Source organism: Hippocampus bargibanti, linkage group LG13 (genome assembly GCF_051943395.1).
Source record: "Hippocampus bargibanti isolate YZ-2025 linkage group LG13, ASM5194339v1, whole genome shotgun sequence".
In the NCBI taxonomy this organism is placed as follows: Eukaryota; Metazoa; Chordata; class Actinopteri; order Syngnathiformes; family Syngnathidae; genus Hippocampus; species Hippocampus bargibanti.
The window spans coordinates 20,129,655-20,155,050 of record NC_142746.1 but is presented as its reverse complement, the minus strand read 5'-3'; the positions used below and the strand labels follow the sequence as shown (position 1 = coordinate 20,155,050).

The following is a 25,396-nucleotide window of genomic DNA, read 5'->3' as shown; positions in this document are numbered from 1 at the left end:
AAAATCATAATTACCTAAAGCTCATGTGTTAGCTTAATGCTAACATACATGCAAAACGGCATTGACCAGCTAGTGATATTAGCATCAACGATATCACATTTTTATCATAACCATGTATCAACTTTGACACAAATGGCAATATTTTTCAAAACGTATCTTTAAAAAGATCGCTTATCTCTGTCATCCGGAATTCATTTTGTTAGCGCTTATCAAAAAATGAGTGATTAAAAATGCAGAATACTGTATAGTGGTGGCTTAAATTGCAACGTTTGATCTTTATACCTTTTTGCTAAGTTCTGTGTGGCCTAAACTGACACTTGGCTATCTGTAAAGAAAGTTGCTCAGCCGAGTTGTAAATAGTCTTTTATATATTTAGATATTATTTTTGGATACATTTTTTCCTTCATTGAAGGTGCGCCTTATACATCGGAAAATACGGGTAGACCATTTGCCACATTTAGAGTTTCGTCACGTCTGGCAAAATCTTAATGTAAATATAAAATGTCTATTTATAGATACAAACATTTTTTTAAAGTACTATTATTTGCTAATTTCAAATTCTGGAGTTAAAAGTTGACCCTGAGAAGTGTTTTGCATATTCGACTGAATATTATATTTGGAAAACTTTTTTTCATTGCACTCTGGTGTGCCTTATATATGGGAAAAGTTTGAAAATACACCATTCATTGGGGGTGCGCCTGATACTCCGGTGCACCTTATACACCGGAAAATATGATCTTATTACTTTTATATGTATTTAGATATTTTTGATAACTTTTTTCATTCATTGAAGTTGCGCCTTAGATTCCGGTGCGCCTTATATATGGAAAAAGTTTGAAAATAAACCATTCATTGGGGGTGCGCCTTATACTCAAGTGCGCCTTATACACCAGAATATATTATATTTTATTACTTTTATATATTTAGATATTATTTTTGGCTAACTTTTTATTCCTTGAAAGTGCGCCTTATAGTCCACTGCACCTTATATATTAACAAATTGAAAATACACCATTCATTGGGGGTGCTCCTTATACTCCGGTGTGCCTTATACACCAGAATGAATATATTATATTTTATTACTTTTATATATTTAGATATTATTTTTGGATAACTTTTATTCATTCATTGAAGGTGCGCCTTATATATGGAAAAACCTTGAAAATACACCATTCAATGGGGGTGCTCCTAAAACTCTGGTGAACCATATACAGCGGAAAATATATTTTATTACTTTTACATATTTATATATTATTTTTGGATAACTTTTCTTCATTCATTGAATGTGCGCCTTATAGTCCACAGCACCTTATATATTGAAAAAGTTTGAAAATACACAATTCACTGGGGGTGCTCCTTATACTCCGGTGCACTTTATACAGCGGAAAATATATTTTATTACTTTTACATATTTAGATATTATTTTTGGATAACTTTTCTTCATTCATTGAAGGTGCGCCTTATACTGCGGTGCGCCTTATATATAGAAAAAGTTTGAAAATACATAATTCATTGGGGGTGCACCTTATACTCCGGTGTACCATCCATACAGGAAAATATGATGTTATTACTTTTATATGTACAGTAAAGTCTCGTTATATCGATATTCAAGGGAGTCCGAAAAAATATCGATATAACCGGGACTATCGATATATCCGACCCTGTTTGCATGTAATTTTCTCCGTGCGTGCATAGAAATAGTATCGATATAACCGGGACTATCGATATATCCGATATCGATATAACGAGACTTTACTGTATTTAGCTATTTTTAATAACTTTTTTCATTCATTGAAGGGTGTGCCTTATAGTCCACAGCACCTCATATATTGAAAAAGTTTGAAAATACACCATACACTGGGGGTGCTCCTTGTACAGCTGAAAATATGATATTTTAGTACTTTTACGTATTTAGATATTTTTGGATAACGTTTTTCAGTCATTGAAGGGTGTGCCTTATAGTCCACAGCACCTTATATATTGAAAAAGTTTGAAAATACATAATTCACTGGGGGTGCTCCTTATACTCCGGTGCACCTTATACAGCGGAAAATATGATACTTTATTACTTTTACATATTTAGATAGTATTTTTGGATAACTTTTCTTCATTCATTGAGGGTGCGCCTGATACTGCGGTGCGCCTTATATATAGAAAAAGTTTGAAAATACATAAATCATTGGGGGTGCTCCTTATACTCCGGTGCACTTTATACAGCGGAAAATATATTTTATTACTTTTACATATTTAGATAGTATTTTTGGATAACTTTTCTTCATTCATTGAAGGTGCGCCTTATACTGCGGTGCGCCTTATATATAGAAAACGTTTGAAAATACATAAATCATTGGTGGTGCTCCTTATACTCCGGTGCACTTTATACAGCGGAAAATATGATACTTTATTACTTTTACATATTTAGATATTTTTTGATAACTTTTTTCATTCATTGAAAGGTGCGCCTTATAGTCCACAGCACCTCATATATTGAAAAAGTTTGAAAATACACCATACACTGGGGGTGCTCCTTGTACAGCTGAAAATATGATATTTTAGTACTTTTACGTATTTAGATATTTTTGGATAACGTTTTTCAGTCATTGAAGGGTGTGCCTTATAGTCCACAGCACCTTATATATTGAAAAAGTTTGAAAATACATAATTCACTGGGGGTGCTCCTTATACTCCGGTGCACCTTATACAGCGGAAAATATGATACTTTATTACTTTTACATATTTAGATAGTATTTTTGGATAACTTTTCTTCATTCATTGAGGGTGCGCCTGATACTGCGGTGCGCCTTATATATAGAAAAAGTTTGAAAATACATAAATCATTGGGGGTGCTCCTTATACTCCGGTGCACTTTATACAGCGGAAAATATATTTTATTACTTTTACATATTTAGATAGTATTTTTGGATAACTTTTGTTCATTCATTGAAGGTGCGCCTTATACTGCGGTGCGCCTTATATATAGAAAAAGTTTGAAAATACATAATTCATTGGGGGTGCACCTTATACTCCGGTGCACCATACATACTGGAAAATATGATGTTATTACTTTTATATGTATTTAGATATTTTTGATAACTTTTTTCATTCATTGAAAGGTGCGCCTTATAGTCCACAGCACCTCATATATTGAAAAAGTTTGAAAATACACCATACACTGGGGGTGCTCCTTGTACAGCGGAAAATATGATATTTTAGTACTTTTACGTATTTAGACATTTTTGGATAACGTTTTTCATTCATTGAAGGGTGTGCCTTATAGTCCACAGCACCTTATATATTGAAAAAGTTTGAAAATACATAATTCACTGGGGGTGCTCCTTATACTCCGGTGCACCTTATACAGCGGAAAATATGATACTTTATTACTTTTACATATTTAGATAGTATTTTTGGATAACTTTTCTTCATTCATTGAGGGTGCGCCTTATACTGCGGTGCGCCTTATATATAGAAAACGTTTGAAAATACATAAATCATTGGTGGTGCTCCTTATACTCCGGTGCACTTTATACAGCGGAAAATATATTTTATTACTTTTACATATTTAGATATTTTTGGATAACTTTTGTTCATTCATTGAAGGTGCGCCTTATACTGCGGTGCGCCTTATATATAGAAAAAGTTTGAAAATACATAATTTATTGGGGGTGCACCTTATACTCCGGTGCACCATACATACTGGAAAATATGATGTTATTACTTTTATATGTATTTAGATATTTTTGATATTTTTTTTCATTCATTGAAAGGTGCGCCTTATAGTCCACAGCACCTCATATATTGAAAAAGTTTGAAAATACATAATTCATTGGGGGTGCACCTGATACTCCGGTGCACCATATATACTGGAAAATATGATGTTATTACTTTTATATGTATTTAGATATTTTTGAAAACTTTTTTCATTCATTGAAAGGTGCGCCTTATAGTCCACAGCACCTCATATATTGAAAAAGTTTGAAAATACACCATACACTGGGGGTGCTCCTTGTACAGCGGAAAATATGATATTTTAGTACTTTTACATATTTAGATATTTTTGGATAACGTTTTTCATTCATTGAATGTGCGCCTTATAGCCCACAGCACCTTATATATTGAAAAAGTTTGAAAATACACCATTCACTGAGGGTGCTCCTTATACTCCGGTGAACCTTATACAGCGGAAAATATGATACTTTATTACTTTTACATATTTAGATAGTATTTTTGGATAACTTTTCTTCATTCATTGAAGGTGCGCCTTATACTGCGGTGCGCCTTATATATAGAAAAAGTTTGAAAATACATAAATCATTGGGGGTGCTCCTTATACTCCGGTGCACTTTATACAGCGGAAAATATATTTTATTACTTTTACATATTTAGATATTATTTTTGGATAACTTTTGTTCATTCATTGAAGGTGCGCCTTATACTGCGGTGCGCCTTATATATAGAAAAAGTTTGAAAATACATAAATCATTGGGGGTGCTCCTTATACTCCGGTGCACTTTATACAGCGGAAAATATATTTTATTACTTTTACATATTTAGATATTATTTTTGGATAACTTTTGTTCATTCATTGAAGGTGCGCCTTATACTGCGGTGCGCCTTATATATAGAAAAAGTTTGAAAATACATAAATCATTGGGGGTGCACCTTATACTCCGGTGCACCATCCATACAGGAAAATATGATGTTATTACTTTTATATGTACAGTAAAGTCTCGTTATATCGATATTCAAGGGAGTCAGAAAAAATATCGATATAACCGGGACTATCGATATATCCGACTCTGTTTGCATGTAATTTTCTCCGTGCGTGCATAGAAATAGTATCGATATAACCGGGACTATCGATATATCCGATATCGATATAACGAGACTTTACTGTATTTAGATATTTTTAATAACTTTTTTCATTCATTGAAGGGTGTGCCTTATAGTCCACAGCACCTCATATATTGAAAAAGTTTGAAAATACACCATTCACTGGGGGTGCTCCTTGTACAGCGGAAAATATGATATTTTAGTACTTTTACATATTTAGATATTTTTGGATAACGTTTTTCATTCATTGAATGTGCGCCTTATAGTCCACAGCACCTTATATATTGAAAAAGTTTGAAAATACACCATTCACTGGGGGTGCTCCTTATACTCCGGTGCACCTTATTCAGCGGAAAATATGATACTTTATTACTTTTACATATTTAGATAGTATTTTTGGATAACTTTTATTCATTCATTGAAGGTGCGCCTTATACTGCGGTGCGCCTTATATATAGAAAAAGTTTGAAAATACATAAATCATTGGGGGTGCTCCTTATACTCCGGTGCACTTTATACAGCGGAAAATATGATACTTTATTACTTTTACATATTTAGATATTATTTTTGGATAACTTTTGTTCATTCATTGAAGGTGCACCTTATACTGCGGTGCGCCTTATTTATAGAAAAAGTTTGAAAATACATAAATCATTGGGGGTACACCTTATACTCCGGTGCACCTTATACACCGGAAAATAATTTTTTTGGATAACTTTTTTTATTCATTGAAGGTGCAGCTTATACTTCTGTGCGCCTTGTACATGGGAAAACCTTGAAAACACACCATTCATTGGGGGTGCGCCTTATACTCCGATGCCCATTATAGAGCGGAAAATACACTATTTTATAAAACACTCACTTTGTTCCCCACGTATTTCTTGACATTGAGGCGGCAACATTCTTCAGCGGCGGCGGGTAAACAATTACCAGCGTTGTTGTTGAACACGTCGCACCATTTCTCACAAATCAACGGGTTGGGAGCCCAGCGGATGGTTGGAATACTTTGGCTGTGCGCCGCCATGCCAATTCATTACCCGCAAATCACTGAGATATGCAGAGAGAGAAAGAGAGAAAAAGAAAAAAAAAAGTATTTTAATGAGGCATTGGAGCAGCAGGCCTGAGCCAGCGGGCCACATCCTGCTATGGAGGAGGGGGGGGGGGGCATGTTATTAGATGGACATTAAAAACAAGACAGGGTGCTGACATATCAAATGGTAAGAGCAGAGAGGTAATAACAACGTGTCGGCCACGTCTTGGTGAGAGCAACTGTTTGGTGTCGCCGGCGAGGTTATAATTAGAAGCTCTGTGAAGCCGACAAATTGTGATTTTTTTTTTGTTGTTGCTTGACGTCATTTGGCGCGTGCAATTTCCCGGCACGAGACATGTCGATGGATGTGCGCTAACCATCCAAATACACCTTGATGTCTGTAATTAGGACGCTTTCGATTAGAAGATGGGCTGAAAAAAAAAAAAAAAAAAAAAAAAAAACGATGGGGCTTTATTCCTTTTATGTCTGTCACATGATGAAAAAGAAGGCAAAGACATGAAAGTGTCTTCATCTGGTTAACGGCCACTGAAGTGGTGTCGTGTCGCCGGCCACTTTGAAAACTTCACGAGGGGGGGGGGGGGGGGGGGCAGGGCGACGCTTTGATGTGTGTTTTTGAAATGAGGCGAGTTGGTGACGATGGCATTGAAATGGGTAACTCCTGATCAATAGGTTTGCTCTTGAATGACATTATTGGCAACTTGGGTCATTATTTTATGTTTGGATGATTGTCATTTAAAACACATTTAAAAAATATGTTATTTATTTATTTATGTATTATTTATTTATTTGTTTATTTGTCTATTATTTATTTATTTATTTACTCATTTATGTATTATTTATTTATTTGTTTATTTGTCTATTATTTATTTATTTACTCATTTATTTATTTATGTATTATTTATTTGTCTATTATTTATTTATTTATTTACTCATTTATTTATTTATTTGTGTTTGTGTATGCATGCATGCATGCATGCATGCATGTATGTATGTATGTATGCATGTATGTATGTATGTACGTACGTACGTACGCACTTAATTATTGTTTGATTTATTGATTCATTTGTGTATTTATTTATTTATTTATTTATTTATTTATTTATTTATTTATTTATTTATTTATTTATTTATTTATCCGTTTGTGTATTTATTTATTTGTGTTTATTTATTTGTGTATATTTATTTGTTTGTGTATTTATTTATTTGTTTGTGTTTATGTGTGAATGAATCTATGTATGTATGTATGCATGTATTTATTTATTTACTTATTTGTTTACTTATTTGTTTGTTTATTTTTTTATTTACTCATTTATCCATTTACTTATTTAAGTTTTTCTTACTTGAATTTTTCAACTTTTCTTAACGATTATTGTTGATCTTAAAATGTTTTTAATTTGGGTTATATCATATTCTATGTAAGGCAAATGTCGAGGAAACATTTATGACTGGCCGATATCACTACAAAGCGCTAAATAACCATGTGCTAACTTGCGCTCACAACAGCCAATCCTTTTTACTTCTACTTTTCATCGAGGGCGCCCACGTCATTCACCGGGCAAGGACCGCCTTTTAAAGCTGTACACACTCAAAACACACAGATCATGTAGAGTAGAGCAGGGGTATAAAACTCTGGTTCTCTATGCTTGCTTTTCTGTGTGTTTTCAGTCCCTCCATGATCGTGTCTCTTTGCACAGCTTCAGCTGATCATTTTAATCAGGTGTGTTGAAGCAAGGAGAGACAAAAATACAAGCATTGAGGACCAAAGTTTGAGACCCAAGATCGATTATCATCTGTTATAACCTGTGACTTTTGAGTGTGTATACCTTTAAAAGGTGGGGCCTTGCCCAGTAAGTGCCATGGGTGTCCATGACTACATTGAAGTAAATGGATAAGTGTGGCGCCCACAAGTGGACAATAATAAACATTACAACTCACATGCATGTTTTTTGCTGTTCTGTCATGTAAAATATTTTTTTTTATTCAATCACTTGATGAGTCAATAAGAATACTGACGGCAGAATTAAAGTCCTGTGGGACTAAATAATAAAAACCACTGGAACGTTATGTGCGCCGACCTATCGAGAGGCACGCAAGAGACACTCCATTTTGAAAACAATTTCTGCTGAGTAATTAAAAAGTAATGGGGAGCTTTGTCAGCACTACAATATACTATGCAGCTCGAGGCCAAGTTATGTTTGCGGGGGTCCTGGAAGCTATGTGTGTGGTGAGTGTGTGTGTGTGTGTGTGTGTGTATGTGTGAGTGTGTCATCATTACACCGACCTCAGACTAGCAAAAGCCACAGGCATGCAGCCCGTGCCAAAAAAGCCAAGTGTGTGTTTTAGTCGTCTGCGTGCGGGTGTGTGTGAGATGCCGCGTTTAGTGGCAGAGTCAACAGTAAAAAGAACAACAAGCAGCACATTCACACAATCGTGGGCCCATTACTTGTTATGACACATTTATACACCAATCATTGGGGGCTAGGGGGTCGTGCAGTATACCTCTGTGTTGGCATCCTGACCCAGCACAGGAATGACTCAGCATTACAAACCCAAATGCAATTCTCATGCTACGTTGGATTAATCGTATTGACGACGTCGGGTTGGCTGTAACAGGAAGTAGACAAAATGTGTCAAAACGAAGCTCGTTTGATAGTGGAAGACAATCTAAAATGTTTTCTCGACACAAGCTCCACTCGTCTAATTATGGCAGTATGATGAACTCATTTACTGCCAGACCTGCAAAAATGTGTCCATTCCAGTGCCAGGGTTTTTGTCATTGTCACTTGAATTCCAGGACCCACAGAATATTGACTTTTAGGACTACATAAACATTCAATGCAGCGTAAGATACCTTAAATTATCAGGAAAGAGTTAATTCCTAAATGATATGGGTCTGGAGTTATATGACTTTGAAATGCGGGCAGCTGTCCAAAATGCAATGCAACACATACATATTGGTTTATATAGCGCTTTAACAACAGCTGAAGCTGGAACAAAGCGCTAACGTGGAAGAAAGGGTAATGCTGCCTTTTTGAGGAAGGGAAAAAAAACATTGTAGAGTCCATGACCAGCGCTTTATCGGCACCCGAGCATGAAAAAAAAAAAAATCAGGAATGGCGCACGTCATATTTTCAATTCCCAAATAAATTTGTGAATGGCAGTCAAGGAGTTAAAATTGCGATTTAGAAATATGAGTTATGCCGTAAAATGATTTGCTTCTGACTGAAAATGACAATAAAAGTTACTTGGGGCTTAGTTTACAAAAAAAAAAGAATAAAAAAAATCAGATGAGTCTCATCCGCAGGACTTAAAAATATGGCTTCAATTGGCCTGATTGCGATACATATACGGATACCGTTAGCGATAGCGATACTAAATCATCCGTCCATGTGAAATTATCCTGTTTATGTTTGATTGTCTATCATGTCCAAAGTCACCTGGGATAGGCTTCAGTTCTCCGTCACCCTAATAAGGACAAGCGCGATAAAAAATGCATGGCTGGATAATTCAAACTGCTCCTAATAAGCGAGATTAAAAAAAACACCTTTGTGCGCAAACACCCCCCCCCCACACACACACACAATTATCCCACATAAAAACCTGTCAGCCGTCGCTAACCATGCGTTTTATTTGCTTGCGATGATTAAGACCTGTCTGGTTGATGCAGTGTATAATGCACTGCGATAACACTTAATTGGGCTATAAAAACCAACGGCACTCCTGTTTGCTTGTTTACAATATTCCTTTTGCTAAGACTGCCTGGAATATCTGCCCTTGTTATTGCAAGTCTTCCAGCCAAGCGCCTTGACGGACATTTTGAAAGGCTAACAAAACCGCAGCGGCCATTGCGTCAAATGAAAGGACGGGACGGGCAGCGTATCCCGAAAGCCAGTCAGGCTCTTGTGTAAACAAATATTCACGAGAAGGTGACAAAACCTCAAGTGTTGGCATCAATGGCGTCGCAGAGGGTTGGGCACAATGCTCGTTATTCATCTTTGTGAGATGAGGAGGACAATGTAATTGATTGGGTAACGCTCTGAGAACAAAAGCGCCGCTCGTTTGGCACAATACGGCAAGGCTGTAAGTGAGTGTCGGGTAGCTTTGTGATGTAACCTGGGCGTGAAATAAAACATGTCAAGGGTTGATAATGGTGGAGCTCAAAGTTTGAGGGGGTGTGGAGTCATTCGGTGGGGAGAAAGTAGCCAGAACGGCTTGCTGCATGTGATCAGATAACAATATATTTTTTTTATTTGCTCAAGTAGAATGTTGCCCATTCCTGGATACAATGTTGTCTTTAAATGCAAACAAATTGGATAGCATGAGCACCAATACCGATTGACAGATATCAATTTTCTAAAGCCTATTAAATGGACAAAATCCGACTTAAACAGACAGTTAGGACGGCGGGAAAAAAAAATCAGTGGCACAGCCTTACCCACACTCGAGGACTTGCACACTGCAAGAATCGAAACAAGTGCACGGAAAATCCTACTGGAGCCTCCGCACCCTGCCCACCACCTTTTCCAGCGACTCCCCTCAGGCATGGGTCCATGAACGCCAAATCTTTCCCCAAAACAGTAACCCAAATATAAGTAAACTGATTAACGGATTAGTGGCACTTCCATTTATTTGAATGGAGAAAGGTGATTTGCGATGCAGAAAACAGTATTACTGCCTATTTTTGGGACGTTGGGGGACAGGAACGGATTAATGGCACTTCCATTTATTTCAATGGAGAAAGGTGATTTGCAATACAATCAACAGTATCATGACCTATTTTTCGGGGTGGAGGCTGGAACGGATTAATGGCACTTCCATTCATTTGAATGGAGAAAGGTGATTTGAGGTACAGAAAGCAGTATCACTGCCTATTTTTGGGGTATTGGGGGACTGGAACGGATTAATGGCACTTCCATTCATTTGAATGGTGAAAGGTGATTTGAGATACAGAAACTAGTATCACTGCCTATTTTGGGGGGTTGAGGGACTGGAACGGATTAATGGCATTTCCATTCAGTTCAATGGAGAAATGTGATTTGAGATACAATAAACAGTCTCATGGCTTATTTTTTTGGGGGTGGAGGCTGGAACGGATTAATGGCACTTCCATTCTTTTGAATGGAGAAAGGTGGTCTGAGATACAACAACAGTATCACGGCCTATTTTTTTGGGTTTGGGGATTGAAATGGATTAATGGCACTTCCATGATTTATCCCCATGACGCTCCTCAACTCACCTCAACAACCAGATGTCACAAGAATGATTATATGTTGATTGTTTTGTTGTTGAATGCAAAAGTCAAACAAATCATATTATGACTTTGTTACTACTTAGTGGATACTTCGATCCATGGCGGCAATCCCTGCCATCTGCAACCGTGTGGTCTCCAACGCCCTCTGTGATGATGTCATAAACCACCGGAGTCCCCACCAACCCACATAAAGAAGCTCCCTCTGACTTCACCCTTCACGCGCCACGGGGGAGGCCCGAAAGAGAGACGAACTTCAACTCGTCCAGAATTCTTTAGCCCGGATCATCACTAGAACCTCATCCTTTCATCCACATCACCCCCGTCCTCCAAGAGCTCCACTGGCTCCCGGTCAAATATAGAATCAAAAATTCTTCTTGATATTTTTTAAAGCTATCCATGACCTTACCCCCCTTACCTATCTGACGTTCTTCAAATTTCTATTTGTGAATGTATTTTATTTATTATAGTACCTATGCTTGTCTGTGATTGGAAGTGTCCTTGAGAGCTTTGAAAGGCACTTAAAATATAATATACAGTGAGACCTCAACTTACGAACTTAATTGGTTTCCAGACTGAGTGTGTAAGGCGAAAAGTGTGTATCTCAACAAAGAATTTCCCATAGGAAACCATTAAAATGGGAATAATCCGCTCCCGGGTTTCCATAAAACATACTTTTCAACTAAATAAGCCTTAAAACTACACACAACATACCTTATTCTATGTATAATAAATGTGCTATTGTATTGTAATGAAATAAATACACTGCATTGTATCATAAAGTCAATTTATTTACATTTGTGATGGTCGTTTATGGCTTGATGGAATGGCGTTGGAGGGCGAAGCTCAAAGGGAATTGCTGTTTGGAAAGAGAGGTGCATTACATGAGGACTGTAATTGAAGAAATAAACTGTGCTGTAAAATAAAGTTTTATTTACCTTTTTGATGGTCATTGATGGCTTATGGAAGGAGAGTCACCTTCCATAAGGACTGTTGGTAACTTAACCTCTGGTGCTGTTCGGTCGTGTGCTTCCGCCGAAGATCACTCCGCCAGCCGTGGTGGGAGTGTATTATGAAAATAGTGCTTATTATAAGGTTTAATTTTCATAAATTTGACGTTTGTAAGACGAAAAGTTTGTAAATTGAGGTGTTTGTAAGTTTAGGTCTCACTGTATTATTATATTACTAATATTTTGGACATCCGCCCTCATTTCAAGCTTAGATAACTTCAGACCCATATAACTTAGAAATTAACTCTTTTTCCCGTGATGGAAGAAGAAAGTCTAAGCTTTCTAACGCTGTATTGGATGTTTATGTAGTCCTAAAACTCAATATTCTGTGGTATTCGAAAATGTGAAAATGACAAAAACCCTGGCACTGCAGTAGAGGTCTGACCAGCGCTTTATTGGCACCCCTCGAAAGAAAAACCAAAACCCGAACAAATAAACAATGCGCTCATTGTTTATCCCAACTCATCCCAATACCCCAACGCCAGACGGGCAGAGAGTGCACAGATTCACCGGGTGGAGCAAAGTTCTAGCTATGGAAGGGTGATGGGGGGGGTGCTGAAAAAAAAAATGCCTACGCTTTAATTTGGCGGGTCGGGGAGCCGGCTGCTGGCAACCCGCGGGGACTCGGACAGCGGCCAGAGCTGGCTCAGCTCCTGGCTGCTGTGTAAAGTCTGCGTCGGCCGCAACCACATAGCGCAAAGCCGCTTTGACACATATAATTTACTCATTATTTACAAAGTTCTGAAAAAGAGCAAACCAAAATGGTAGAAAAGGAACGCGGACTGTGAGCGACCACGATTCACTCGTGTTATATGCGGTTATATAACAAAGAGACGGTCCGTTTGAGGAGACGGACGGACGGACGGGCGGGCGTGTTGCCGCCGCCGCCGCATGTCGCTCAATACGAGACGCCGCCTTTGGTTCTCGCAACGCCAGGACATAATAACCATGGATGATTTTTTGCAAAGGAATCCTGCAGAGGAGATGAGTCTGACGTTCTTTCCGCAAGACAATCTCGCTATCTGGCTAGCTACCTTGCTAGATAGCAAATAAATAAACATAGTGGCAAATAAATCAAGTAATGCATGCAATAATACCGTGCATGTGCACGTTACACTTTTATAAATATAAATAAAGCTAATAGCGAGCTAATAGATAGCTAGATAATTCATATCTAACATTCATTCTAATCTATCTAACAAGTCATTTCTAAGCGCATTTCAAAACTCTCAAGGTCAATTTACAGTCACAGGATACGTTTTTTTTTTCTTTGGGTGAGCAGTGGCAGCCACATGCGGCAATGATCACTCAACGTGGACTAACTCAAATAGATAGAAAGTTAGCTAGCTGGCTAATGGATAACTAATAGCTAGCTAGCAAGATAGATAGCTAATGGTTATTTGCTATCTTTTTGCTCCTTATTCACTATCTATTAGCTATCTCGCCAGCTAGCTAGCTAGCTGGCTATTGATTGTATAGTTGTCTAGCTAGCTAACTATTAATTATATAGCTTGATAGCTAATAGCTAGCTATTAGTTATATAGCTATCTATCTAGCCAGCTATTAGGTAACTTTCTATCTATTTGAGTTACTTCCAGGTTGAGTGAACCCTGGCGCTGCTCACCCACAGAAAAACTTATCCTGTGACTGTAAAGTGACCTTGAGAGTTTTGAAAGGCGCTTTTAGGTTTGATCAACATTTGATGCGACAGGGCCTGCAGAGCTGATTGTGAAGGCGTCCAGATAGAGTTCTGGTAACAAATTATGGCTGAAATGTGATTGGTTAAATACTTAAACATGAAAAGAAACATCAGGAAAAAAACAGCGCAACAGGGGAAAAGGAATGAAAGGAAGCTGAAAGTATCGAATTAGTTAATAAAAATGCATGGACAATATATAATTAACATCAGTCACTGATTCAGATACAGTAAAGTCTCGTTATATCGATATCGGATATATCGATAGTCCCGGTTATATCGATACTATTTCTATGCACGCACGAAGAAAATTACATGCAAACAGGGTCGGATATATCGATAGTCCCGGTTATATCGATATTTTTTCGGACTCCCTTGAATATCGATATAACCAGACTTTACTGTACTTTTATAATAATAATACATTTCATTTATAAGTGCCTTTCAAAACTCTTAAGGTCACTTTACAGTCACAGGATCAGTTTTTTCTGTGGGTGAGCAGTTTTAGGCCAGCAGAGAAGGATTTGCAGGCCTTGACGGTCCGCCACTGATATTGCAATTTCGGGTGCAACTCAAACATTGTCTCTGTCATCAGACTCAGACCCCTTTCTTGCCACCCGTCACCCCCCGTCATCCCCCAAAAGTCTTTTATGCCCCCCCACAGCACTCTTGTGGTCCCTCCTTTTAAAAACACTTTAACCCCACCAAAAGAAAATGGCTTTCCAATCTCGTTTGTGCACGGGGACTTTTGCAAAGGTGGGATCTTCTTTCGCAAGGAGAATGACAAGGAGGTGGTCCGGCACCTTTGAACTCCGCTGGGGGGCTTTGGGGATTGTCTGGCCCCCGCCGGCCAGGGCTTAAATCGGTCGGGGGACAGTGCGAGTCACAGGGAGGGGGTCATATCAAAGGTGCTTTATCATCAGAGGCACATTAGTACGCTATCTAAATGTTGATTTGTTTCACGCTGACATCTGAGGAGCCCCTAAATGAGGTGACGAAAGGAAACGCCCACTTCATGCAAATGGGATTTGCGGTCAAGTTCACGACTCTTTCAAGCGGGGAGGATAACAAGTGTCCTTCTTTTGGGGAGTGTTTCTCTTTTAATCCCCCACCCCACGGTGAAGAGTCATTGACTTTGAAGTCAATGTCGAGATGGATTTGTTTGTATTGAAATGTCGACAAAAAGGTATCTTAAATACATGGAGTGCGAAAATAGGACAATCGGGTAGGAAGGTATCGTTCACTCACGATCACCTTTTATAAATTGTCGTTAAAAATTGTGACATGCTTGTTTCAGAAAATATATTTTATAAAAAAATGGAACACACAAAAAAACATGCAAAATGGTTCATTTTATGACATTTTATAAATGCTTTAATCGATTTTTTAATCGATATATATATATATATATATATATATATATATATATATATATATATATATATATATATATATATATATATATACATACACACACACACACACACACACATATATATATATATACACATATACACACACACACACACATATATATATATATATATATATACATACATATACACACACACACACATATATATATATATATATATATATATATATATATATATATACATATATACACACACACACATATATATATATACATACATACATAAATATACTCATACACACACACATATATATATATATATATATATATATATATATATATATATATATATACATATATATATATATATACACATATATACACATATATACATATACACACACATATATATATATATATACATATACACATATATATATATATATACATATACACACATATATATATATACATATAAACTGTACTATATAATAAAGTATATATATATATATATATATATATATATATATATATATATATATATATATATATATATATATATATATATATATACATATACATACACACACTTTATATATACACTATATATACTTTATTATACAGTCCAGTTTATTTATATAGATATACACTTTATTATACAGTCCAGTTTATATACAGTAAAGTCTCGTTATATCGATATTCAAGGGAGTCCGAAAAAATATCGATATAACCGGGACTATCGATATATCCGACCCTGTTTGCATGTAATTTTCTCCGTGCGTGCATAGAAATAGTATCGATATAACCGGGACTATCGATATATCCGATATCGATATAACGAGACTTTACTGTATATATAGAGTGTATTTTTTTTTTTCAGGCTCCCACACACATTTGGTCTTGAGGTAACCCCAAAAAAAATATCATTTACCGTGTTATAAACAATAAATAATTGAAATAATAGTATTTCTGTCTGTCTGTCTGTCTATCTTCAATTAACATTAGTGATATACTAGCTGGTCCACCAACTTGATTCCAAAGCGATTCGCGTCAATGGTATCGTAAAATCAAGGCGTCTTTTAACTGCTTTTGAACGTCAAAGAAAGCAGCGCTCACAGTGGTTAAAATTGTGCGGCACCACCCAAAAGACACGCTGAAAACTTGTTGTATTGTTAGTAAACAACCAGATGAGTAAAATTTACAACCTGGATACCATCTCGGTTGCTTTCCCACTGCCAGAGCGGAGGGAACGAACCCGAACGCTCTGGCCGTCTATGTTGTGGTGAGGCCGATGATTGGAAACACCCAATAGCCACAGAATCAAAAAAAAAAAACCTCTGCTGAGGTTCCGCACACTGTGTGTGTTCCTACGCCGTTGTGGGTGGGAAACGTCGGATTATTGAGTTTATCCCTAGTTGACGCAGAGACAAAAAGGTATAAATCACCAACATTGGGCCTTGTCTCTTCAAAAACCAAAGTACAAAATACTAACACTGATATATGACTTGCTTTATTACCGATTAACATCAAATGATGATAATTGTTGAACACAAAACATTCCAATAAAGGCGCTTGGAAAGCAGAAGGTGGTTTGTTGATTTAGTGTTTCCAAAAAAAAATGCAATAAAAATTTCAGCTGTTGATTAAACGGGACCAGACAACCAAAAACAATAATAAAAACTGAAATCTAAAACGAACCATGGAGGAGTCACACGCAGACTACTGCCCATCTTCTCCAAATTTTAACTCATTGAAGCCATTGTTTTGATTCTGGAGCAAGGCAGTGTGTGACCAATGGTGACGTCACGAACAAGGGGGCGGGACTTTCTGAATCTGCCCAGTTCCGAGCTCATTTTGTAGCAGTTTTGGGACATTTTAAGTCATTTTTATTGGTGTTTTGCATTTGACTAAAAACATCAGCCTGTGTGTTTTGGGTATTTTACATGCTATAAAATGTTTTTCTGATGTCAGTTAAGAAACAAAAAAAAAATGGTGTCGGTTGTTCTTTAAAGGACAACTGACATCACTGAATACCTCATCTTTTTCCATTTTCAAACGTTTTTGAAAAAGCTCTACTTATTATTATGTGTACAAAAAAAAGGTGTCGGTGTCTGCAATGTAGCGTCCCAGAAAAGAGGTAGAAAATGGCGACAAAGCTCCGTGTAAGGAATTAATCAGCCTGATTAATTCCTTACACGGAGCTTTGTCGCCCTCTTCTGCCTCTTTTTGGTGCAACACGAAGTTATCAGACCAAACAAGTACAGCAAAATGCACTGACGTAATGGAAGGACTGCTACAATGTGTCCTTTTTTCAGTCAGGGACGTTCCTTCAGTGACGTTACATGAGGACTCGTCACCAACTCAAAAACAAGACTTCCGGAATATTCAGCGCGAGTCTTAAAACGTAAAATATAGCTATATGCGGTGGAATCTTTGTAAAATACGCTCAGTAGAAGTCATTTGAAGCCATTTTACAAATTATGGACACATCGAGACGTCGGTTGTCCTTTAAAGGTTATGGACTAAATTCTAAAATGGCGTTCCATCTCGGTGCCCTTGTTTCTTTCTGTTTTGCAATCTAGCCCTCGCGAAAACATCCATCGTCCCGTTTGTTTGAAAGTGACCACATGGCGTCATTTGGCGCTGGCTCCCGTACAAGCCTGATTAGCATTCCTTCCAGATAAAAAAACAAAACAACAAAAAAAGCGGCGCTTAAATGCGCACGAGCTAAGCCAGCAGGAAGTGATCACAAGGGCCGATAGGAGCCCCCGTGATTATCCGCCGTGAGACTGGGGGTCCTCTGTCCGTGCGGAGTCACTTTAATCCCCCCACACAACCCCCGCGACGTCCCGTACGGTCTCATCGCTAATCTTGTCTTAAGTTATCTTCAAACTAGCGCTTGGGCCTTGCGGATACGAGGCCTTATCATTTATTGATTATGTCTCTCAGATGAAAGGAACAGCTTTCATTTCCACAAGAATGCGGCTCTCTCTTTGTGCCCATATGGAAGCGTTTGCCGGACAGATGGGCTTTTTTTTAAACTTATTTTTACTTTTTTTTTACGGCTCCTTATTAAAAGTCCCAGTGGTCAAAGAGGATTCAAAGCCATCTGGTTTCGGGGGCCATCAGAGTCACACGAATATCATGTGACCAAAGTAAGAAATAGCTAAACAAAGATGTTACAGGTTGTTTAATGCCAATGCCTGTTGAGGTTCACTTCAATAGAAAACAAAGAAAATTTAGCATTCCGCTAGCCTAATGCTAATGCGGACACAAGTTGGAAAATGCCGTTACATTATTACACTTTAGCCAACTAGTATTTCGTCACAGACACAAATGGTGCAGGAACACATTTAAACATTCAATAGGACAGTAGTCACAGTCATATATTCTTTATCCTCTGCATTGAACTGAGCAAGATTGAGACACACTGACTTTTTATAGTCATATTTCACCCAGACGAGATTATAGCCAAATCTGACTCAGCTAGAGATTTCATTCCATGTGCCAAGAACCCCCAATCGCTTGTGAAAATGGCTCCCGCACAAAAATGATGGCAATTTATTTATTTATTTTTGTCTTGAGAGCATGACTAATATGCCCGCGTTGTTGTTGCCCAGTCTGACTTTTTTATTTATTTATTTTTTTGCTACGCCACATGCGGTTTTCGCATGAGACTAATCACAAAACCACAAACATCTCAGTCATTTTGATAGCAGCCAAAACTTGGGGACGCTTTGCCAGTCCGACGTATATGCGCATCCTAATTTTTTTTCTTCACAATTTTCTGCCGAGTCAGCGGCCTCGCCGAAATGCACGCATGTTGACAAATTGCAAATAAAATAAAAATCAATCGCAGACGCTAGTAAACTGCTATGGATTGTCAATCTAATGAGTTGGGCTGTGGTTTGAATTGCGCTGGGGGCGGGGAATCAGGATTTTTACCCACTCTTGCGAGCTACGATTTTTTTTTTCTCTCATCATCTTGAAGATAAAGAATCATGAGCATGTGGAGACATTTTCCAGATGGCTTAGAAGGCAGAATGAGTGATGAAGGAGAAGAGGAAAAGAAGTAGAAGAAGAAGAAGAATGAACCACAATTAAGGCTTTGATATTTCCCAATGCAGGTGTATTCAAAGCCCTTGAAGTATTTACTCCAAATCCATCTTAAACTTCATGTACTAGTACACTTATTACTCCCTAGTAGTACAATTCAGCGCACTAGTATGGCATTTTTTCTTTACTTCTTAATGATTTTTTTCTGCATACTATTAGGACATTTTTGGAAGTAAATATATTTATTTTTTTTGTACTACAGTATTCCATGACTGATGAAATACTGCATACTCATAGGACAGTCGTCAAAATCATAACACAATTGGTGGGATGCTATAATGAGGCAAAGCTGTGCTACTTATTCTTATTTGTGAAGTTGTAAATGTTAACTTTATTATTATTATTATTATTATTATTATTATTATCACTACTATTAGTAGTAATAGTAGTATCTTGATGCATTTTATGTACAACTATGCTCATAACAAAAACAATTGAGAGTTTCTGTGTCTCAGTCATGACAATTTTGACATCAGTTAGCTACTATGCGGACACATACGCGAATGTGGAACAGTCGTGGCTTGGAATTGAAGCGGATTTAAGTGGGGCAGGAGATGAGACAATTTTTGTCAATGGATGTTACAGATTTGTGTTTGCTTTCAACATTTACCTTGTAGCAGATGTGCACATTTCACCATGATGTCCTGGATCCACTGGTGAAAAGGACGCTTTGGTCCTCACCTCTTTCATCTTGAACTGCTTCATACAAGAAATAGAGAGCAGAAAGTGCTTGATTGAATGACTGTCTGTGTCTTTTGTGTTGTGTCCCATTATATATTTCGTTTTGTACTTTTGACTCTTGGCGCCGCGAAAGGGGCTCCTGTATTTTGTTTTTCTATTTCTTCCTTTCCTTTCCCCTTCCTTCCATAACTTTGCTGCTGTGAAATATACATTTCTCCACTGTGAGACTAATAAAGGCTAATCCATCCATCCCCAATCCGACTATGAGCAAAATGTTACCTGTCAACTAAAATCATACTAGTACCACACACTAGTTCCGTTTTGTTGATTATTGTTCCTAACTGGTCGCATGTACAGTATTTTACCCAAGCTACGCTACTAGCAGCGAATATTAAAACCATTTATTTGATATTCTGTCCATACACTAGCATACTCTGTCCTTGCTAGCAAGACAGACCGACTATGTCTTGCTTACCAGTGACACTTTTCTTTGCTAAAAATGCCACGGTTAGCCCACTCGTACGCAATTGAACCTCACGAGTGCGGTCGGCATCTGTGAAACACTTTGTCGCCCACTTGTAACCTACTCGTCACGTCAAAATGTCTCACTATAACGTGTCATTATCAAGCAAGGTGTGCCAACGTTGTCAGACTTACGGGTAAAAATGTGTGACCGCAGCGGATAATAAGACGACCAGTCCTCTGAAATGTCTTACTAGTGTCATACTTTTCCATTAAGGTGTTTGCTATCCCTTCTCCTAAATTAGGCTGTTTACAAAACAAGCATTCCCGCACTTAACGTAGCGAGTATGGCAATTAACGCCTGCTGAGCGAGCGGCGCGGCTAATAGCATGAGGCCTATAACCCAGTCCTGCTCTCCACCCCACGCCTTAAATTTATTTTTTTAATTTTTAATAGAGCACAACGGAACATTTGGGGAAAAAAAATGTTCCCCTCCCCCTAATTTACGGTCAACTTGAATAAAACATAGCTCCTGTCGTGCAATGGCAAAGAGCACGGCTCATTTTCTTGGCTAGCTGAGGTGGTTTTCAAACTGTAAACTTCCCCACCCCAACATTGAAGCAAAATTAGCAAATGAATACAGTGATACCTCGGTTTACGAACTTTTCGGTTTACGAATGTTAAATGTATGAAAATTTTACCTTGGCATACGAACTATTTTCAGGATACACACGGAGATGCCACAATGAGTGATGTGTTGTTCACGAACAGGCCCGTTTTCCTAAAAGAAAATGGCAGTCGGCTTGTTTTGGTCCTCTATTCCCCGCCCCCAGTCGTCGGTTAAAGCCATGTGATTGGTCAAGAACGCGGCAGTGAGGGGAGGTGGTTTAAACATTAAAGAGACAGGCAGACGACAGAGAGAGAGCATGACAAATTGGATAGAAAATAGTGAAATTTGGACTCGTTTCAACTTTGATAGTTCAAAGGCAGAGTGTAGACTGCAAGGTTAAAATTCCCATCAATCAGGCTCCACAAATAACCCGCACAAGCCATCTGTACACTTGATGCAAAAAGCTATCAATCCAGCTAAACAGGACACAATTGATGAGGAACTAGGTAAAATTATCGCAGAGAAAGCACCTACAAGGGATCATTCCTCAAGATGGTGAAAGAAGAAGGCTAGGTGCTAGGTTCCTCATCAAGTGTTTAATGCTGATAAAACCGGCCACTCCATTCCATGAAGCCATCAACGACCATCACAAAGGTAAATAAAACAATGTTATTATACAGTACAGTTTATTTCATTAATTATAACGCCATAGCGCATTTATTATACATAAAATAAGGTATATTTTGTGTAGTTTCAAGGCTTAGAAAATTAGAAAGTAGAAAAGTATGTTTTATGGGGACCTGAGAACGGATTATTCTCATTTTAATGGTTTCCTATGGGAAATTCATTTTTGGGATACACACTTTTCGCCTTACACACTCTGTCTGGGAACCAATTAAGTTCGTAAGCCAAGGTATCACTGTACCACCTTCTTTTTCTAGTTTGTATTAACGTGAGACTACAGTTCCATGTATGACAGGTACTACGCTAAAAGTCTGAGTACGATGACAATTCATATTTACGTTAACCACAATCCCGAGATCCACTCGACGTTCCAGATCTCACGCTCGTCCCTTTTTCGCGAAGGTGTGCCTTCGCCCCTGGCGCTGTTTTGCAAAACCATATGCTGTATTCATTTTACGCCGGCAAGAGGAGCCAGGACACCTCTTGCGGTGCCGCTAATTTTACGGCCGTCAAGCAATTATTCCTCCTTACCGACAGTCTGACTCACTCCAAGTGGCTCCCACTCATATAAGTCGTTTGGAGGAAAACAGAAAAGCGAAAGTTAAAAGTACAAAATGTCAACGCCTGACAGTGCGACAGGCTGTGAAAATTGCAATTTCAAGGGCGTTGCAGAGCAGACTAAAATGGACCATATTTTCCCCTCACCGCTAGTTTGGTTTTGTATGAATGACCAACTCTATCCCCCCAACGTTACGTTTTATATTTTATAAAAAATTACAATAATTGTAGCAAAATTGTCCTTTGAATTCATTTTTGACATTTAATATCCAACGCAAATTTTCGTGGCTCAATGTAAATGGATTGATCGATTTTGGTCGAACAGCTTTTTGACAATTTGTACAAATTGTTAAATAGATGTTTGAAGATTGTACTTTACTAATTAATACTTTAACAAAAATGATTGTAGAAAATTAATACTCAATGTTCAAAAAACTAAAACTAACCCTACAGCTAATAAAAAGACTAAGCCAAACCATTTTTGGATAAATAAATACATAAAAAAAAAACAGATAAATAAATAAATACACAAACGAATAAATAAATTAATTAATAATGAATAAATAAATACACAAACGAATTAAAAATAAATAAATAAATGAGTGAATAAATAAGTACACAATGAAATAAATAAATACATTGAAGAAACAAATACATAACTAACTAACTAAATAAATAAATAAATATACACAAATGAATAAATAAATAGATAAATAAATAGATAAATAAACAGACAGACAAATAAGTAAATGAATAAATAAATAAAATATAAATAATTTATAAATAAAACGAATAATTAATTAATTACACAAATAAATAAATACACAAATAAATCAATACACATATGAATTAATAAATAAGTCAATAAAAAAACAAAAAAAAACAACACATTTTGAAAATAAAAAGAATTAAAGCTAACTGAATTTAAAACAAAGGTCAAAATGAACGAGTCACTTTATTTATTAGTTATCTATTAGCTAGCTAGCAGGCTTTCTATCTATTTGAGTTACTTCCGGGTTTAGTGAACGCTGGCGCGTGTGGCTGCCACTGCTCACCCACAGAAAAACTTAATCCTGTGACTGTAAAGTGACCTTGAGAGTTTTGAACGGTGCTTAGAAATGAAATGTATTCTTATTATTTATTTATAATATTTAATAATATTCATATATACAATATTTAATATAATATTTATATACAGTCAAACCTCGGTTTTCGAACGTCTCGGTTCTCATCCCATTCGGTTTTCAACCAAAAATATCATATTTTTTATGCCCCGGTATACAACCGAAATTTGGTTCTCAACCAAACTGTGTGCATCTGAATGTATCACTCGACTACCCTCTGCTTCCTTATACGTCACTTCCTTATATGTCACGTCTTCCTCATTGTGACCGACGCATTAATATTTTTGTTTTATTTTTGCAAAAATGCTGACATATTTGGTAAAGATCTCCTGAATAGTATGATTTTAAAGCAAGCAGACGATGGTTTGAAAAGTTAGTGTGCCCTGTGTTTGCCCAAAGACAGCTGGGATAGGTACCAACACGCCCCGTGGCAGAAAGAAAATTGGTGAAAATAAAAGTTTGTTTTTATAGAATTTTACACATGACTTGCTCTATTATTATCCGGTTTATGCGATGAAATAGTTAAAAAGTTGTTTTCTAGACTTTGAACGGATTAAGATTTTTTACATTGATTTTAATGGAAAGTGCTGTCTCGGTTTTTGAACATATCGGTTTTCGAACAGGTTTCTGAAACGGATTATGGTCGAAAACCAAGGTATCACTGTATACTGTATCTACATATTCTTGTTCACTTTTTATCCTGCTTTCCCACATTTTTCTTATTTTTTGCACCATGTTGTCACGAGATGCACGCTTTGTCCCGGTGACTGTTACGCATCTTTTCAGTCGCTTTAAAAAAACGCGGCAATGACGCGGTAGCGTCGCCCGAAGCGCCTAACGTCTCACCCAGGTGGCACCTTGACGTGTTATCTCGCCATGAGTGACATCCGTCCTGTCTGTGCCTCATCTATGATTATTAACTATGATTATTAACTATGATGACTATTATCAATTATGATTACAGTAAAGTCTCGTTATATCGATATTCAAGGGAGTCCGAAAAAATATCGATATAACCGGGACTATCGATATATCCGACCCTGTTTGCATGTAATTTTCTCCGTGCGTGCATAGAAATAGTATCGATATAACCGGGACTATCGATATATCCGATATCGATATAACGAGACTTTACTGTATGTTTTTCACATCTTTTTTTTTTGCGGCTAGCGTAATTTCTCGTTTCACTTTACAACTCCAAGTTGGCTTCTCTCTTTTCCACTCAAATTTCCTGAACTCGCCCCCCCACCACCACCATAGTCCCCCTCATCGCTGGTCCTCAGAGAACTGAGGAGAGCGTGAGGAATGCGCATCCTTCCTGGCATTACAACAGTCTTTATCATCTAACAAGAGGAGAAGGGGGGGGGGGGGGGGGGTAAACGGAGGATGTGGAGATGTTCGGAAAGAGTTTGGGCAAAGGTGGGGAGGGGGAATCGGGGTTAAGAGGGCTCTTTTGTGGCCTCTTATCTTGACAGGATATGAAGCGACTCAATGAGTTTGGCAAAATAGCTTCCTTCAATGGTCATTGAGCAACAAGAGGAAAACCCCCCTCCCACTTCTTCACCCTTCCTGACGTGAGGCCACAAGGCGAGTATCAGGAAGAGAAGAGGCAGCCCGAGGGTGTTTGTGGAAGTTCCGAACTCTCCCGTAATTGCGTCTCGATAAGACACGGTGGCGCTTTTTTTTTTTTCGCCCGGAAGTTGCGATGGCTATCGGCGACAGATGTGGACGCGGCTTTGAATCGCGTTCGTCGCCGGCGGTGGTGTTGGTTGGCATTTTGACAAATGGCGACACTTTTAGGCGGAATCGTAAGGTCAATTTGGTCCTACGTTGCTCCAGTGCTATATTTTGTATGGAATGTATGTTTAAATCAAACACGGAGTACTTACTAATGCTTCGAGTACATGTCCTCCTGTACCTGTGGCGACAACTGCGAAGGGGGATTTTG

The 25,396-nt window shown here is 37.7% G+C and overlaps 1 long non-coding RNA gene across 2 annotated transcripts in view; it reads right to left on the bottom strand.

The window, feature by feature from the left end:
• Nucleotides 1–25,396, bottom strand: part of LOC148889667 (uncharacterized) — a 26,406-nt gene extending 1,010 nt beyond the window's left edge. Inside the window, exons 1-3 of one of the 2 annotated variants that reach the window (XR_016116967.1) lie at nt 25,338–25,396; nt 19,940–20,028; nt 5,764–5,880 (exon numbers count right to left, since the gene is read on the bottom strand). This is a non-coding gene — a long non-coding RNA (uncharacterized LOC148889667). The remainder of the gene's footprint in view (nt 1–5,763; nt 5,881–19,939; nt 20,029–25,337) is intronic. The other variant, XR_016116966.1, reaches the window with a different exon arrangement.